Raw genomic sequence first — 20,942 nt, 5'->3', positions numbered from 1 at the left:
TAACCTCAAAAAACTACGTCGATTGCCACCAGCCCGGTCAAAATCGGTTGATTTGTTCGTGCACTGATAGAAGGATTTCTTAAAATTTAAGAAGATTTCTTTGTATTTAAGAAATCATTTCTTAAACATCATTTCTTAGTATTTAAAAAATATTTCTTTGTATTTAAGAAATATTTCTTAAATACAAAAAAATATATATATTTTTTAAATACAAAAAATATTTCTTAAATACAAAGAAATATTTTTTAAATACTAAGAAATGATGTATAAGAAATGATTTCTTAAATACAAAGAAATCTTCTTAAATGTTAAGAAATCCTTCTATCAGTGTGATATATCATTGTCGAAAAAAATTGAAAAAAATGTTTTTTTTTCAGAATTTCTATGAAATTTTCAGTCTGACCAGTTTACGTTTAAAGATTTTTTAAAGAACTCAAAAAACTGCGTTGAATGCCGTAAACCGCGAGAAAATCGGTTAATTCATTCAAAAGTTATTGCGGTTTGAAAATTCAAAAAATAGTGTTCTATAAAACTTTCATTAGCTTTTTGAGCTCGAAGAGCACAGAACAGTAATTTATTTGAGCTCGTAGAGCTCAAACTTATACGAAAATTCTATTTTTGAGCTCGAAGAGCTTAAAAAATAAGTGAACTGTTGAGCATTTAGGTATGGAGGTAGCCGAAAGTTGCAGGGATGGCCTTTAGGGTCAACCGTTTTCCTAATTTTTTTTATTGACACTTTGAAATTTTTTTCGTGTAAAAATCTCAGTTAATAAAAATGTGATTTAAAAAATGAAGGTAAAATTTTATATTATATGGAAATTCATAATTGAGTTTTTTGCCAATTGCGTCGATTTTGAAACTCAGTTTCTTAACATTGGAAAATTCTACATTTGAAGATTTAGAATAAATCATCTCCGTGAAATATAATCAAATTTGATATCGTACATATGATATTTTCTTAAAAACTATTACTTCGTTTTTCGTTAAGATTGTCATATTTTTGGTTTAAGATCAAGTTTCTTTATTGAAAATAAAATGGAAAAATAATCGCAGAGTTTTTTACAGTGAAAAGAAATAATATAAATTTTTTCTAAAAAAACTGAAATCTGATTTTTGGAACTAGAAATGAGTGAAATTTTCAAAAGAATTTATCTTGAATCAACTAATTTTCTTTCTTCAATATAAAAAAGAATTTTTCTCGCCCTTTTCGCACCACACACGATGCAAACGAGGCAAATAATAACAAAAACACAGTCCAGCAAATAGCAGCGACTTAAAACTAGCAGCAACGAGAATAGAAGATGTTTAAGTTTCAGACAAGCTTAAGTTTCCCAAGCCTTTTTCCACAGCAGTATGAGTAGTTCCGGCGACCCAGAAACGTCGGAGTAAGTGCCGTAAAGTGCCGGTCAGCTTTTAAAAAAATGTTGGATCCATGATCCAGTGGAAGGTCTACCGTTGCTGTCAGCGTGGACGGACTGGTACTCTTATGCTCTTATACAGCAACGTATTATTTCGTAGGAACGCATCGTGACCAGTTCGTGACAGTCCGAGTGAGTCCCGTAGATACCACTGTACTGCCCGGTTGGATTCCCTAAGGGCACGATGATCACACCACACACCAGAGTCGTAGTCTTAGATGTAAAATCGGTTTTTACATCCACTCACCTACAAGTAATAGTACTAGCCCAGCATCAGTGCATCACCGGAAGAGAAGAGCGATGGTCTGCTGCATAAAAATTACGATAAGTTGACCAAAGGTGGCCCGAATCGAGTGTAGAGGGTCAAGCGTACGTAAACCGCCGCGTAGAGACAAGACGTAGAACGCTGAGAGAGAGTACGAATTATATTAAACCGTTAGGTGCCAGTACAGTCAGAAGTATAAGGCTCAAGACTTAAGACTGGCCCGGAGGTGCTTATGGGTATCACAACCTATCAAGAGAGTGACCGTTGCTTTTTACCTTCTCTCTTTCTCTGATGATATGCTGATTATCTTGCCTGATTATTATTATATTATGCTGATACTGATGCTGATATCCAACCCAGGATTATTACCTCTGATCCTAAGGTCACTTGATTCTAATTTTGACAAAAATAATTTGAGTCAGTCTTCTATTGTAGACGCTTGAAAAAATGCCCCTTCAAAGTTTTGTAAGTAAAATCTATCGAAAAAATCGATTTTTTCAAAATTTCATGCTACTGGTGGCTGTAATCAACAATCTAGTCCTTTTTTTTTAACTTTTACAGCCCGGATATTGTATTTCGTATGCATTCAAGGATTTTTGAGCGGGAGTTTGTGTTTCTCTGCTGGTGGAGATCACCAGTGATGCTCCTGCTACTGATACTCCGGTTGTTATCTGTCCTGGGAGACAAACAGAAACAAGTAGCGGGATCTCGAGCAAGATGGATTGTCGTTCTGGGCATACCAGTGCGACGATCGAGTCTAGTCAAGTTAACGACACGAAACTGCTCTCACACTCTCTCTATCATACTCTCCAACCATCTCTCAGGGGGCTCCTCTTAGTTTATATATTTTCCTTTAATCTGGCACATGTATCACCATCTTGTGATTTCTTGTTTTAGGTTATCCGGGCTGGTCGTTGGGTCAAACTCGAGTTATGGATCTTTTGTTGTTGTAGCACTTTGAGAAAATAACTTTTATGATAAAAGCAATGTGTCAACGGGGTACTAAGGCCTGCACTAAGAAAAAAAAATGTGGATAACGGTTGATCCTGCAGGCCATCCCTGGAACTTCTCACTATGTACGAATTCAACACGCTCGAGCAATTATCTATTCCAAAGTTTTGGGTTCTTCAAGCTCGAAAATATAGTGGTTGTTAAAAACATATTTTTTTGAAAATTTTTATTGGTGATATCTTTCGATCGAATCAATCGTTTTTGATGGGGCTTGTAGTATTCAGTGTAGTTTTTCCAGTACAAAAAGATCATTTATTATCAACCGAACATTAAAAAAAAACACTTTTTTGGAATTTTTCTTCAATGCTATTTCATGAGCGAATGAATCGAGTTTGATTTTTAAACGGAATTCCACGTCATTTTTGAGTTTAATGCGTTTCAAGCTCGAAAAGACTGAAAAGTTTCAGTGATAGCCTGCCAGTCAACTATTTTTCTGACTTTTTTTTCGTGTAACTTAAAAGCCGATCCTCTCTTTTTCTCGCGTCGTACTCACTACGGAAAATGGTACTATCCTTGTTGCACTCATGATTATAAAGCTATTGCAGTTTTATGTTTTTTTTTTTTTTTAAATAAATAAGAATTTCGAAAAAAAAAAACGCTTTGCTACGAAATAGATAATTAAAAAATCTATTACGTAGCAGAGCGTTTTTTTCAAAATTCTTCTTTGTCTAGGTGGAAAATATAAAGCTGCAATCGTAGGGACCAGCTGTTAAGCTTACTCAACAATAATGATTGCCAAATACTTTTCCAACAAAACTTCAAAGACCGAAGAATAATGTAAAAAAACGTTCATGGGAACGCGTAAGTAGGTGATACTGGTATTAGTACACCGTATAGCAGCTAAATTGTCTACGTCAAAAATAATAATATCCCCGAGTCATTATCCACGTTATGACCTCCTAGTCATGGGTAATTCAGCAAGTAGCGCATTCGTGCTTAATTCACAGTGTACAACAGAGGCCCTCAAGAAAGGAAGGCCCTGGTCGCGGCGAATTACTGTCCGAATCAAATGTTGCATGCACTTAGAATACTCATTTTATTCCAGACAAATTTAATTCATATTCATTATAAATATTATTATTATTATTATTATTATTATTATTATTATTATTTTGCGAATTAACTCTGGCAAACTGAGGCTGTTTAAATTTATTTATTCTATCGAAGTTACACCCGAGGTAAGAAAAATAATAAATCCCGGTAATAAACTTTTGATACATTTTAATCCTCACCAGCGATAGCGAGCAGAGGATCGCTCCTGCCGGACTGCTCGGCTTCTCTAGAAGCAATTACTACAATAAGCGAGTTAGCCAACTAACGCAATTATTTTCTGTTGTTTCAGGTAAGCTGGTGTACATATATACTACGCGGTGTGCGGCGATGTTCGCGCGCGACCCAAGAGGTGTGAGTAATGATCAACCATTATCTTTTCTGTTTACTCTCCCCTTGTACGTCCTTGCTGAGGCTAGATAGGCCGCATTGAAGAGCTAAACCTTCCAACTTGCCTTTATATATTACTTTGCCTCTGCTTCAAAACTATACAGATAGAAGTAGAAGCAAATAGGGACTCTCTCTCCCTTCTTTCTTTCTTTCTTTCTTGAGGAGAGGCTTTACTTGTGATTCCGCGAGAGTGATGCCGTGGCAAATTCCCAGTTCCCAGTATTACTATAGTAGGCCTTTTACTCAACTCTCTTTTCGAGTCTTGAACTTATACTTACACTTATATAAACTCTTAAATGTACAAACTTTGGACGAAACACGCTACTCAAATATTTACCGGGATAAATTATTTTTCAGGATTAATTTTCACCATTAAAATCTCATTTTTTTTTCATATTTTTTAATTTCATTTATTAATTTCTTAATGGTATAAAAATTTTTAAAGAAGAAAGTCAGGACTCGCTAATGGACAATTTAATATATCGATTAATTTTTTATAGTTGATAAGATAGTTAGTTCGATTTTTAATCTCAAGTTTGCTCTTGAGAGTTTCATTAGTTTTTTTATCTTTTTATTTGGGTTGATAAAACATTAAAAGAATTTCAAAGTCGTTAGAGGAGGCTAAAGGAAGATTCAATTAGTAATAATTAGTTTCTAAGTGATAATTGGTGTTATTGAAAATTTATTAATGGTAGTTATATGAACAAATACAATAGGACGTAGTTTTAAATTATGATGGAATTAATTAAAATTTTTTATTGTTTCTAGACTACATGAGTAAAAAAATTTTTTGATATAGGTTAATTTAGTTACACACTGTTGAAAGTCAGGATTTATGAAATTGAACACTCCGCAAAAAAAATTGAACAAAATTTTGATCAAAGTTATTTGTGTTTTTAAGTTTCGGTGATAAATCCTGACGAATAAAGTAAAAAATGATAAATTATTAACATTATTACGTTTGATTATTTGAAATTAATTACTTTAACGTTACTGAAATTAACTTTTATATGGAAATTATTAGAACTTCTCAACAAATAAATTATTATAGACACGGAAAAAAAACGTGCGGTAAATCCAACCATACTTGGAGTTGGGTTTGATACACGTTAAAATTATCCATAAACAAACTATAACGTATATATACTTTAGTCCATCCTGTAGTAAATGCTACTCCAAGTGTAGTTGGATTTGCCGTATTTTCTTTTCCGTGGTTTATAAAAAAATGCAGTTTATAGAAATTAAAAAAAAAAATATTGATGCAATTTTTTTGAAATATTATTATTTACTCGTTTTATCAAGCTAAGAAAAAAGATTATAATAATTTTTTAAAATCTCTAAATACACATTTTGTAATTTTTAAACGCATAACAAATAATTTTTTATTTTTATTCAAAAAAAGTAAAAAATTTAGGCCATGATAAACCTGATTCTAAGTATTATTCCAAAAAATAAAATCTAAAAAAAAAATAAACTTCCGAACATTCAAAACTGGTCCATTAACCCTAATAGTCATATTAATGCCTCTGTTAGATTTTCTAGCCGCCTAGAGACCTGTAATTAACGGATTAAAGGATTAAACCATAAAATTAATCAGAGTGTTTAGAATAATAAATAATTACAGCGAGAGTGGAGTATTTATGGACTAATAAACAGAGTATCACGGCGTAGCAGTTTAGGTAATGAAAGTTCGCAAACTGTCATTAAAACTTAAAGTAAAACTATAAGCAACAAATTCTAAGATGAACCCGCGATATGAATCTTGTTACCGTGGGCTAGTGCCTTAAGCTTAAGCTAGTCAGTAACTTTCCAGGTACCTGGTACTGTAATTAATCGGGCCGATAAGCTGTGAATGCGCAGGTGCTCGAGATGACCTGTATATTTTATAAATTAATATCACCATTGAACGCACTCGATAAGATACGCCTACGGAGATGACATATAAATGGATAGAGACCCCGTTAATTAATAAGTCCTAACTCGTATTTCAATGTTTCCACTTGTAAATAATAATAAATAATAAATAATAAATTATTAATTACCTGGCATACCTTTACCTTAGGAATCCTATATATGTTTGGTGAGTTTGCCGATTAATTATAGAGATACTCAACGTTAATCACGTTCCAGCGGTCGGGGCCGAGGTGATCTCATGTAGCTTTGTGGTATCTGAGGGATTAGTACATTCATACACTCCACAAACTCATGGGTAGTCGCCCGCCTAACCCAAAACATCCCTATCATCCCTCAGCACTGCATACATCACTTGCTGACCCTTATTAGCAAGTTATTCTGCTAAAATCGCCTCGGAGATTTTAAGGTTTATGTTTTTTAATTTATAGTTTTGTTTTAAGGTTATATATTAGAGTGGTCCAAAAAAAACATTTTTATTTTTTTTTTCAAGTGCTGCTGTCTTAAAAACTTCTCTAAGGTAAAAAAAAAATTCTCTCCAAAGCGCAGCTTGATATCTCAATTCTTCATGAAGCTCAATGAATTTTTATTTTCCCATTTAAATAACACGTAAAAAAAATTTTATTTACGTTTTCATTCGGTAAAACTACGAAAAAATTTTTTTTTGTATTTTTCGTCAATTATTCTTGTAGGAAATTTAAATCTCTACAAAAAAGTACTGAGGTAGTTTTTTCGTAATCCTAACAAGTAAAAAGTTATTAAGCTTTAAATACTCGCAATAAAAGAAAATTTAATCAGATATGATTTTAGAATCCACGTTGTATCACATTTTCTGTTTCAAAGTATTTGATTATGTAATTTATATTTTTTTCTTAAAAACATGGTATACAGTCTGATATCGGTAATTCAGTCTTGACCAGTGACAACAAATGACGATTGAATTTATCAGTTTGTTTATTTGAACCACATGTAAAATGCACTGAAGGAGATTACCAGACTTTGTAAATACTCTAACCACTGCTTAAAAAAATTAAACTAGATAATTTACTTTTAGCACTCTCTTGCGGCCTACATGAAGATATATAGTAAATTAAATTTTTTGTTGATAATTAGTTTTAATAATTATGTCTTATAAGTAATATAAACTAAAATAAAAAATAACCAAAAAAATAAATAAGTCTTATAGATTATATTGGTTGTATATTTATTAGCAATTTCTTTATAGTCAAGCTTATCCCATAATAAAATTGAGATGAAATGTATGCGGCATCAAACTATTCGTAACGTGATTGGTCGAATGTATCATAAGCATGAAAATATATGCAAACTCTATAGTCAGGCGCGCGCTTGCGCGCGCAAATTGAAATTCTAGTCCACTCTTATAATTTAGATGAAAAATATGAAAATATACACAATTAGACAAACTATTCGTAACGTGATTGGTCAAATATATCATAAGTATGAAAATATAGATAATTCCATACTAAATTCACACGCGCGCTTGCGCGCGCAACGTATACTAGTTTACTTAAATATGTGATGACTCCTGAGATAAGGCAGTTCTACGAACGAACTCTACCTGTTTATTTATCATTTTTTTTTCAAAGATTAAATTTAAAAATAAGAGAATCAATTCACGAAGGACTTCTATTTACGTTCTCCTGCAAAATTTCATGATTTTTCATTCGGTCAAAAAGCGTCCCAGCATCGTGTTCAAAATTTAAATATTCACCTGTCCTACATGTTCTTAAATAAAAAAATTAAATTCAGTATACATCCGGAAGGACTAGCTTGCTCTTGATTCAGATTCCGTAATGAAATTCAAGTTCAATTTTAAAAAATCATTGCTCATAGGAAAAAATATCCAAATTGTAATGAGAAAAATTATTCATAATTCACAGTTAATACTTCACCAAAAGACATGTGTTAATTATATTAGAAACAGTCTACTTTGATAAATTTTGAAATAAATACATGCAGTTACCAAAAAAGTTTTCGAAAAGATGCTTTGAAACTATCTTCGTTCAAATTTTCTTTTGTGCGAGTATTTAAAGCTCAATAACTTTTTACTCGTTAAGATTACGAAAAAACTACCTCAGTACTTTTTTGTAGAGAATTAAATTTCCTACAAGAATAATTGACGAAAAATGCATAAAAAAATTTTTTTCGTAATTTTACCGGATGAAAACGTAAATAAAATTTTTTTACGTGTTATTTACATGGGAAAATAAAAATTCATTGAGCTTCATGAAGAATTGAGATATCAAGCTGCGCTTTGAAGGGAATTTTTTTTATACCTTAGAAAAGCTTTTAAGATGATAGGCAAAAAACTTTTGTTTTTTGGACCACTCTATTATATATACACTGAAAGAAATTTTCTTTAAAATTTAATGTTAAATTTATGAGAAAAATTACTGGACAGTATTATAATCAAGAGCGTTGATTTATCATTTTTTAGTAACAGCAATACTTTTTAAATTCTTTGTTGGTAAAATTTATCGGACTTGACTGTAAAAAAAAAAAAAAAAAAAAAAAAAAAAAATAAAGCACCTTACCGAACATGGAATAAAACTATTAAGGGGGAACACCACTGTGACGATCGAAGAAAAGAGGTGATTTTCGGGAATTTTTTTGACAGGGAAAATAAAGGAATTCAGAGATCGGATTTTTTTTATTTTATTGAGGGTATATTAAAGATTATTACCCTAAATTTTTATTAAAAAATATTTAATTATTACAAAGTTATTAACAATCTCGTAGAGCACTAGAAAAAATTTCCCCCTCCATGGTCGGTTCGATAACTCAAAAACGGATCATTTGAAAATAAAAACCCAAATTGCTTTTTAATCAGTAAGGATGTAGTTATTGTCGCACTTATGAAATTTAAAGAATTTTTATTTTAACGATTTTTTTAACCGGGTTAAAACAAAAAAAAAAAAAACAGTAAGAATAGTGAGAAAATTTTCAATCAGTCGCCTTTTTTTTTTTAAATTAAAATTTTCAAAATTCCGTACGTGTGACGGTAACTATATCCTTACTGATTAAAAAGCAATTTGGGTTTTTATATTCAGATGATCCGTTTTTGAGTTATCAAACCGAAGGAGGGGGAAATTTTTTCTAGTGCTCTACGAGATTGTTAATAACTTTGTAATAATTAAATATTTTTTAATAAAAATTTAGGGTAATAATCTTTAATGTACCCTTAATAAAATAAAAAAATCCGATCCCCGAATTCCTTGATTTTCCTTGTCAAAAAAATTCCCGAAAATCACCTCTTTTTTTCGATCGTCACAGTGGTGTTCCCCCTTAATTTAATGGACATAATATCATCAATAGCATAATTTTTTTCAATTTAACTTATTTTTTAAGTCTTTTATTTTAAATTGTATTTAGAATAATAACAAATAATTAAGAACGTCCTTAAAACACATTTTTACAAATAATATTTAACTTATTGCATAGAATTGTACCCAAAATAATTGTAATCTCTTTAGAGTTAATGAAAAATTTTAATATTCATGCATAATGAAAAGTATACAATTCAATCAACAATTTTTCTTGTTAATTATTAATTTATTTATAACAAAAATTTTTTTTTAAATATTCAAAAATATTTTTTAGATTCATGAATAATATGGAATAATGATATACTAAGATTGATATCAACATTATAGGTCAAATATTGAAGATACAAAAAAATAGTAGAAGTACGTTTTTGCGAGAAATTAATTTTTCAATAATAAAGGTCTTCATCAATTTTACCCTATCTTCCATCCTTGAGTCAGAATATTAATTAAAGCTCTAAATCCATAATTGTGCTGAAATAAATTCGAACATTATTCAAAGGTACAGATTAAATGTTAATAATAATAACAAATCCATCTGGTGTTTTTAATATACGATAGTAAAGCACAGCCTCTGGGATCTTTAATCCGGGAGGGCTGCAATAAAAAACATTTAATAACTATTTCAATAAAAATTAATATGATTTAATTGAGTAATAAAAAAGTTTATCTGAATCCCTGGGGGCTATCGCGTATAATATAAAAGTGATAAAAAGAAAGATAATATTTATCAAGACGTAGAAAACCGCGTTCGCGTTCTATTCGAGTTCCATTTATTATAACACTGTATAACTTACACTTTCTCTATAAAATCTATCGCTTCTTCGGCTGAAACTCCAACCGGCAAAACTTTTCTGCACTTTCATGCCGTCAGATAAAACTCAACAATATTAGTTCAAATTATTATTATTACTTTCCTCGGAAGTAATGTGACCCAGTTTAAAAATTTTTTTCCTTGATGAAAAAAGTATTTGGCTTTCTACGATAAATAATAAAAAATTATAAAATAATGAAAAAATATATATTGTACTGTGCAATTTAAAAATAACCTCAACCGAGTGGCTGTCAATCAAACTATCGTCTCTCCGCGACTCCGCCGGATAGTTAATATCATAAATTAGCCTCGATGACCTCAGTGTAATTTAATGACAAGCCTCGACTATTAATTCGCGCATTTCAATCTGCCAACTATTATTTTGACGTCAATCATACGACAGATATTACATTATATTATCTCGTGTAATAATCGATTGTACCAGTAAAATAAAATAGCACGCTGAAGCGCAAATAGAGTTTTGGTGTGATCGGTAATTTATCATTTCGAGACTGAACTGAAATTTCAAATCACCGTTTGTTCGATAATTACTGACCCATGTGTGTCCATTTTTGATATCTGCAAATTTTTAAAGAATTTTTTTATTTATTAATTTTATTATTTATCAGATTTTTTTTTTAATCCACTGATATAAAAATTAATTTAATATCAAAAGAAAAATTCTTTAACCAAAAATATCATTCTTAAAACTTTAATCTTCTTAAATTAAAAATTTTTCCTCTGATATTAAATGAATTTATTTTAAACAATGTACACTGAGAGAAAAATATGGTCAACTAAACTAGGAAAATCTAGTTAAATAGCATCACCACTATTTAATTGCAGTTCTTGTACCTAACATTATTTATTATATTGAACCTCAGTAGATAGTTACTTGAACTATTTTCAGTTAAATATCAGCTTAATAGCCATCTTGATTAAGTTTAACTCAGAAAACAGAAAAAATAATTCAGATAGCTTGGACCGGGAATCGAACTCGGATCTTTTGGTTACGCACTAAGGGCTCTTCCAGTTTAGCTATCTGAGACGTCGTCCGTAAAAACCTTTCAGTCACCTAATAACTTTTTGTTTAACGCGATAACAAAAACATATTTATTAAAATATAGTCGATATAACTATTTATCAATAGTTACTTAAACTAATGCATAGTTTAAGTAACTACAAAAAAAAAGTTCAGAAAACTATATTTTCATAATTGTGATGTTATAATTCAGTTAACTATGCACTTTTCTCTCAGTGTACGGCTTGGCATTACAGTGCTTCAAGTATTTATTATTCCATAAAGTTTTGATATTTTATGAGGAATAGCTAATAAGTAATGATCTTTTGACGTTCACTGTATCGATGACATTAAGTCCGGGACATATATAACTCAATAAACTATTCATATTTATAATTTTTCATGAGCACCTGCGACAGCTATTATTTAATCAATAGAATTGTATTTAATTATAGACACTGAGCGGTTTCTGTTTGATGTAATATTTATGTTCATCTTAAATTTTTGATCTATTCTATTTTATTATTATTTCATTCTTTGATTTGTTCATCGTGTCGTAATCAATTGAGGAAAATTTATTTTAGTAATTCCTAAAGTTTTCAGTTCTGTCGATAGTTCATTTAGTGATAGTTTATTTATACGAAATCGTTTTATTTAAAAGTTTGTTTCATTCTTTTACGGATTCATTTCAACTCGTTTTATTCAATTAGATTTGAAATATTAAAGCAACTGAATAAATCATTAACTATACGAGAATTTAAAGTTTTGTGATTGAAGACATTTAATTTCCTATGCAATTAATTATTTGTGAACTTTTATCTCGACATAGAAAAAAAAAATTTACTTGAATCAATCAAATAATTTTAAAGAATTTCATCTTCTTGATTTGAGTAGAAAAATTCTTAAACTAAGAAATTTTTATTGGTTTAAATAAATTTTACTTGATTTAAGAACTTTTCGTCTTGATCCAAGACAATGAAACTCTTCAAAATTATTTTCTTGGCTAAAGAATTTTTCTCTTGATTCAAATTAATTATATTTTCTGTGGATAGATGATTATTCTATACTTTTTTCATTCAATTGTAGATATTATACACTGCACAAAAATGCAAAAATTTTTTTGAAGGAAATAAATAAAGAATATAATTTTGCTTCAAGAATTACCTGTTAGTTTCGAAGTTTTGAATCAAAATATTTGTATCTTCGGTCGGTAATAATCGTTATTTAATTTAGTTATATATCATCTTCTGTCAGTAATCTAAAATTTGTTAATTAACAACAATTCTCTGAAACTTAAAATAATTTCATTATTTTTGAAGAGCTTTAGTTTTTTGTTTAAAATAACACTTTTATAAAAGATAATATAACATATTTAACGCATTTTCGTTTTTAATGTTAAAAGTTAATTCAGAATTGTAATTAAAATTTATCAGTTGATTTACAAAAATAAAAACGTTATGGTCACTATGAAAGTAATCAAAAGTTGAGATATACGATCATAATTTTTAATTATTCATTTTTGTTAACAGTTTTTGATCTGCGTGATTAATTAAATTAATTGCAAGTTCAGAAAATGTCGCGAAATATTTTAAATCTATATTATTAAGAGAATCAGAAAAAATTCTGTTTCCATGATACTCATATGATAAAATCGATTTTTTTTAGTGAAATTTAGTGTCATTGCAAAGGTCTTGACTTGAAGTAGTGCTTTTTCAAGGTTTCATATCATTCTCAACGATAGTCAATTTATGATGATAAGTATTTAGGCTGCATTCGAAAATGCTCTATCTCTAGATACGAAATGACCTTGTAGCTTGTGAACTATTGAAATTTTTAAAGATATAAGTTTATCCTGACATTACATTCATCGAGACCTTATATTTGAGTACCCACATCAATTTTTCATATATTTATATATATTATATATATGTATATCTGAAAAATATATCAAAATGCATGTGGGTACTCAAATGAAAGCTTTTGATGAGTGTAACATCGAGATGAGCTTATATCTTTAAAAACGTCAATAGTTAAGAAAGTACAGTGCAATTTAACAAATGTCATTATTTAAGTAAGCAAAATTTTATTTATTTATAGTTATCAAGTCACGGCAGTCACATAGTGACTGCAAGGTTGCTAGTAGAAATTACTCAAATAATTAACAAAAACAAATTTCTTTTATTTTACACTTAACTCTATAAATTAAAAACATAATAAATGTTTTATCAAAAATTCAATGAGCTTTATCACTCGTGAACTTGTTTATTTTGCAAACTTTTTTCCACCTTTAATCCAAAGACCCGAACAAAATAAGAAAACTTATGAAAAGCAAACTCGAAAAACTAAAATAATAAAAATAATTTATTTAGTACTCAGCAGACGAGTATAAACGATAAATAACGTAATAAAAAATGAAAAGTAAATAAATTTTATAAATTCATAGCATAGAGCTGGGAATAAGTCAAGCAATGCAAATGCAATCTCATCAAGTTATGCGGCATATGGTAATGGGTATTGCTAGTAGTTACTCTCGCTCTCATGTGGCACTCTCCCATGCAATCCCGAGAATCGATTAGATTGCAATGTGCCGACAAGTGAGAGCAGCAAATATAAAAGCTTATATACCTTGGATGAAGTCAGGTGAGTTGAGTACTCGCTTACACCACGCCACAATCACCACCACCAGCTTCTCCAGCAGCAGTGCAGCCGCTACTGCGATATCTGCATCCATAACTCCGTTCCGGTGCATATATGTGATATGATAGTAATAGTACAAGCATGCACTCGTATGTTATCCTTGTGAAGACTACTCACGCAGTTACACCCATATTCTTTATATTCGTACCTGAACTCACCTTTAACTCATTCATACTCTCTCATTTCTCTCTCCTCTACTCACTGCGGTCCTTGATATAATTTATCCTAGACCAGACTGGACACCCAGCGCAATTAAGTCGCGAGAAAAAAAAATTATAATTTATATGCTAATTAACCGCTGGGAAAATTGGAAATATGACGCTTGTATCACACTCGCTAATTCTATACCTTTTCCCTGGTAGGTGAAGAAAAATGTTATTTGAGTCAAATATCATATTATTGCGTCAGATGATTTATTCACTGCGAAGTAATTGTTTGTACAGAGATAGATGAGAAAAAATGCACTAGTGTAGTTTTATAATCATGAATAATTTTTTTTATTTTTCTACTAAGCTTGTAATTATTCAAGAATTTCCGACAAATTTCAAAAATTCTTGTCTAGGGTCGTGCAAAAAATCGTATAAATGTTAATATTGGAAAATTAACACTTTGGGATTTTTTTAACACAGAAAAAAATTTTCTTTAATAATTACCGCGAAAATAACAGTGATAGTGGAATATTCTGCTATTTTTGATCGAATTACGATTCTTTTAATAATTATCCACGAATGGAATGTAAAAAATATTTAAGATATCATTCATTTTTACTGTAGTATCGACATGAATAATTATTTTTTTTTACCTTAATATTAAAAATTATAATAAAATAAAATTTCTTTACTGTAAGGTAAAAGCCCCAATAGATGATCACGTACCAGTATATGATCACTCCATGTATTTGTATATCTATATTCACAAATATAGGTATACAAATTAAATCTAAGTAATGATATTATCCACTGTCTTTGAAGCAGCACTGCAATCGCTGAAGACTTCTCAGCTGTATAAAAAATTATACATGTCAGTGATCAGCTGTTGCTTAATCACAGTTAATTGTAACAAACTCTTACACGATTATTATGCTAAAATTTTATGCAACTAGTAAAATATTATTTGTAAAAATATACTTTAATGACCTTTCTAATTTTTTGTTACTTTTTGCTAATGTACATACATGTTTTCAGGTAAAATAATGTCAAAAAATAAATTTAATTAAAAAAAAATTACTCATGTATTTACATAATTTTTACTTTATCAAATAACATATTTTCAAGAAAAAAGACTTTAATTCCTCGCAATTTTTAAAAATGTTGAGCAGCCTTTAAAAATTTTTGTATCGAGCTGGTCTTCGAAGAAAACTCTTAATACACGATAAACTATCACATTTTCACAGGAGACTCCAAAAATAAAAATAGACTTTTTTTCTACGCTACCCCAGCATTTACTCTTGAGTAATTTCAGAGGTCTCCAGAGACCTTACAAGTAAATTTCATCGTTTCCAACAGATTTTTTTCACCTGGATTGCTTTCTAGGTCAATCACTACTTCCTCAGGTATCACTTCACGAATAAATATTTATCATCATTACTTCTTTTTCATATTTTCGAAGTCTCTGGTGGCCTGTAAATCCCTCTGGATTACATAATTTCCATCAGTTTATCACCTATTTCATACACTGATTCTGTGGAGAGCCAAATCAATCAAGCCCGAGTGTATTTTCCTACAGGTCGGTAATTTCATCGCCCTCGTCCTTTCCCAGCTGTTCAACAACCCTTTATTACAAAAAAGGAGCCGAACCCTCTGAAATTAGATTCGTGAAATGGCGGAGCTATTTACATATTAACAATCAAATCGACATTGATACACCCAGTGAAATTCAGTTGAGTGGCTGGCTTTTGATATTGTATTAGAGCTATACACTTCAAGCATTAGACTCTCCGAGGTGAATAAATATCAGTCAGTTTCCAAAATGAACCTCTTCATGAGCTGCGTAATATGTAAACTACAATATCGTTGGAAATTCTCTTGTATATTGTATTGTTGGCGTAAATATTGATCGGTAAAGTGGGATTTGTCCGTTCATACAATCTCGTTTCTATTCACTACGTCATACACTAATGGATGTCTAAGTATAATGCCCTGTCTTGATTTTTCATTTATTAAACTCTCAGTTCTATTGACACTATATTAAAATTCAAGCCAAAAAAATTACTCATTTTCGAACTAAAATTAATGATAAAAAAAAATCATCAAAATTTGTTGCCCAGAAGAAGTAACCATTAAAATTTTGCTACAATACGCATGCTGTTGGAATTAGAAGTCGATTTACCTTTTCAAACAAGAGATGATTGCAGTAAAAAAAATGACATTTTTTTAGGCAGTTACGGAAGAAGAAACAGAAAACGGTAATTTTTTTTTGCATTGAAAAGATTTTAAGAACTTTCTGAAAAATTAAAATTTATTAGAACAACCCGTGTAAAAAAAAATCGTCTTAAAATTGTCGTTCGTTTCAGATCTTAAACGTGAAACAAACTAAGACTATTTCAAGACTCTTTTAAGATGCCAAAAAAAAATTTCGAGAGCAAATTTTTAGAAATTTGGTTCTTGAATTTGTTTTGAAAATTAATTTTTAGACATTTTTTAGACGATTTCACGACTTTCTAACCGCAACATTTTTGAGTACGCTCTTTTTAAATTGAATTTGAAATCGTTGAAAAATTATTATTGGACAATTTTAAAACTTTTTTAAAATTCTCCGTTTTAATGTTCCGGGGCTCTGTCGTTGTTATCTCATCTTAAAATAGTCTATAAATTTTTTTCAAGACTTATTTAAGAATATTTTAAGATTATTTTAAGACTATTTAAAGATATTATAATAATTTTTTAGAGCTCTGTCGCTGTGAGCTCATTTCAAAATAGTCTTGAAAAAATCTTAAAATAGTCTTAAAAAAATCTTAAAATAGTCTTAATAAAATCGTTAAAAATTTTCAGGCTATCTTAAAATGATATCACAGTGACAGCTCCAGAAAATTATTGTTAGAGCGTCTTAAAATAGTCTTGAAAGGATCTTAAAAAATTCTTAAAATAGTCTTTAAAAAATCTTAAAATAGTCTTAAAGAAGTCATTAAAAAATTTTTCAGACTATTTTGATATCACAGCGGCAGCTCCACGAAATTATTATAGAGCGTCATGAAATAGTCTTGAAAAGATTTCAAAATAGTCTTGAAAAAATCTTAAAATAGTCTTGAATAAATTTTAAAATAGTCATGAAAAAATCTTAAAATTGTCTTAAAAAAATCTTAAAATAGTCTTAAAAAAATCATTAAAAATTTTTTAGACTGTTTTATTGAAAATTATTATAGAGCGTCTTAAAATAGTCTCAAAATGATCTTCAAAAAGTCTTAAAATTGTCCGATAACAATTTTTCAACAATTTAAAATTGTTTAAAAAGGGCGTTCTCAAAAATGTTGCGGTTAGAAAGTCGTAATATCGTCTAAAAAATGTCTAAAAATTAATTTCCATAGCAAATTCGAGAATCAAATTTCTAAAAATTTGCTCTCGAAATTTTTTGTTGGCGTCTTAAAAGAGTCTTAAAATAGTCTTGGTTTGTGTCACGTTTAAGATCTTAAACGAACGACAATTTTAAGACGATTTTTTTTTACATGGGATAATATGTATAATAACCCGAAAAAAATTTAGAAATTCCCTACCTTATACTTTTTTATAAATGATCAATAAACTAGTATAGTGAATAAAAATAGAGGCAGTACTAGCAAGTTAGAAAGAAGCCAATAGCATAAACTATAGCTTGGAAAAGAACTATGTATAAGAAAAAATTTCAGGTTACAAAATGTGATCTTATCAACGGGTTAATGTAATTTTGAGCAATTACCGACTGAAAGTACAAATATCTTGACCCGAGAATTAAAAAGTAAGAACAAATTTTCCAAGCAAGATTATTTGTTCTGTTCGAAATAATTTTCTTGGAAGATTTTTTGTTTAAACCACATGGCGAAAAAAACATAGGAATTTTTCCTATTTTTGCATAAGAAAAATTCCTATGTTACATAGGAATTTTTCTATTGTTAACATAGGAATTTTTCCAATGTCCTAATCTTTATTCAAGATGATTTTTACTTTAATAAGCTTGATAATAATGCAATAAATTCAATAAGTTTTTTTCAAAATTTGACTTCTCTGAGTGGAGCCTAAAAAATATTTAGGAATTTTTTGAAGTAAAATGGAAACTGTAAAAAGATTTCCATGCCCGGGTAAAAAAAATTATATATAAAAAAATGGCCCTATATAATTATATAGAATTATATATAATTATATAGAATTATTTCTATAAAAATAAAAAAAATTCGGCGCTCGCGGGGATCGAACCGGGGAACTGACGCTTGAAAGACTGACGCGCTACCTGTTTACCTACGAGTCTTACTTGTAGAGGAGAGTTTGAAATAACTACAAGTAATGCAACTCGTATACATAATCAATTTTTATAAATTAACTTAATTAATACAATTCCTATTATTTCATCCACAAAAAATACTATAGATTAATAGATTATTAATCATTGGAGTAGCAGACTCTGAGATAAAAAAAATTATATACAATTGTATATGATTCATATAGTTGCACTGATAGAAGGATTTGTTTATATTTAATGATAATGAGCTTTATTAACTGTTAATAAATGATTTTTTAACATCATGGGATTTAATTAATATTTATTACCAGTTAATAAATTATTTACTAAATACGATTTATTAAATGTTAATAAATATTTGTTAACAGTTAACAAATATTTATTTAAAATCAAAAGCAAAAATAGCAATTTTCTCTTGACATTTTTTATAACTCGATAGCTGGAATACATGATAATAATTCAAATCACTAAATAAATTAACGTTTTTAATATTTTAAAATATAAAAGATAATTATGAGCTGTAATAGAATTCGGTATATAACAATAAACGTTATTATAATGTAATATAATTAATGCAAATAATTTATAAAGATGATTTTTGTTTATAAGCAATCTTCATATCATATGACATTGCAAGTGAAACAAATTCACTCAACAAAATATTTATTAACTTTTAATAAATATTTGTTAACTATTAATAGATGTACTTTCCTCCCAAATAAATATTTATTGAATGTTAAAAAATATTTATTAAAATTTAATAAATTAAATAATTGTCTTCAAACAAATTAAATTTCTAATAGTTAATAAATACTTTTATCAGTTTACATATCATTATATATAATTTTATATAATCACATAATTTCATATAATTGTATATAATATAGTGTTTGTAACTTTTGTACAATTCTATAGAATTATATAAAATTATATATGATTATATCTAATTATATGGAATTATATATGATTATATGCATTTATATATATAATTATATGTAATTGTATATGATTATTAAAAAATACTGCATCCAATTATATATTATTATATATAATTACATATAATCATATATAATTATATGTAAGTAATATATAATTATATATAAGTAATATATAATTATATATAAATAATATATAATAACATATAAGTATATATAATTATATATAAATTTTTTTACCCGGGTGGATTAATAAAATATTAAATATGTTTCTATAACTTCAGAGATTAATTATAAAATTTACCGAAAAATATCAATCTTCATTTCGCATAAATTTTTATTCAATAAAATTATCAGAAGCAATGAAAAAAAAAAAAAAAAAAAAAAAAATAACAAAAATGATAAAAGTAAATAATTGGTGAAACATTTATTCAAACTGCAATGTGTCCGATGAAACTCGATTAAACTCGATCAACGATTGAGGCCATTGCGAACACGTTTGGTCCCTGTAATTAAACTACATATATATACTGGCGTGTCACCCGCCCGCTTCAGGTTCTGCGACTGTAGAGTGAGGGAGCGAGGAAAGAGTCGAGACAGATCGAGCGATCGATCCTCCGATCTGTAGCACCTGTAAAATGCCGTTAAATTAATTACATTCGCACAAGCCTTTTTTCACATCAAACAAAAATACAATGATTAATTGATTGCATACTTTTAATTCAACTTTCATTTCTCTAACTTCCAGACTCGGCTATTTTTATCTATTTGATTGATTAATTAATTAATTAATCAATTAATAATTACCGTACAATTTAATTACATCCAATGGAGTAGGATCGAGTCGCTTGCAAAGGGATTTTACTTAATTCAGCCTCTGGTATTATGCACGACTCTCATACATTAAGCGAATGGATAATTGCTGAACTTGGGAATATGTATGCAAGCATATTCGAATAGTAATTTTCTCCCAATTTATTGCCTTATTCTATTCAACGTTAATTTAACATTTTCATTTTTTTGTATTTATTATTAATGACACTGATATTAACTGAAGTCTGGTAATTTTTATGATTTTTTCAAAAAATAAATTATTCGAAGAAAATTAAAAAAAAATTCTATATTGTAAAATAATATAAATAAAAAATTATAGGTGTAAAGTTCTCAGGAATTAAATTAAATTCTTCGAAAAAATCAAAAATTACAAAAATATAAATTAATGTTGTTTTTTAAATTTTTGATTAAATTTATGAAGATTTTTTCGATTCTTAATGCAATGATTATAAAATTAATAATTTCAGCAACTGCATCTATTAATTAATTTTATTTAATTGTAAAAATTTTTTAATTTTATAATCAATAATCATAATTACTGAATCACGTATTTTGAAGTTTTAATTGACAAAATTTCACGATCTTTTGACACACCTTAAATTTTATATAATAATCACAAAAAATAAAAAAAAAATGGATTCTTTGATATTTATAACTAGAACCCCAAAAATCGTTTCTATTAACTTTAGGACTTTTATCTTGAAAACAAATAATTTTGACATTAATATTCTTGGAGAAAAGAGTTACTTTCAGTGGAAAAGTTTTTATCAAAAATACACGGCAATAATATTTTATTTTACTTTATGGTTAATACACCCTTGGAA

At 28.8% G+C, this 20,942-nt stretch overlaps 1 protein-coding gene across 3 annotated transcripts in view; it reads left to right on the top strand.

The window, feature by feature from the left end:
- The window catches only part of LOC123265477 (CCR4-NOT transcription complex subunit 6-like), a 602,565-nt gene that overhangs the window by 128,254 nt on the left and 453,369 nt on the right, over positions 1 to 20,942 (top strand). The window lies entirely within an intron of this gene.

The sequence above is a fragment of the Cotesia glomerata genome, linkage group LG5 (genome assembly GCF_020080835.1).
Source record: "Cotesia glomerata isolate CgM1 linkage group LG5, MPM_Cglom_v2.3, whole genome shotgun sequence".
Classification (NCBI taxonomy): domain Eukaryota; kingdom Metazoa; phylum Arthropoda; class Insecta; order Hymenoptera; family Braconidae; genus Cotesia; species Cotesia glomerata.
This window is presented reverse-complemented; position numbering and strand designations above follow the sequence as displayed.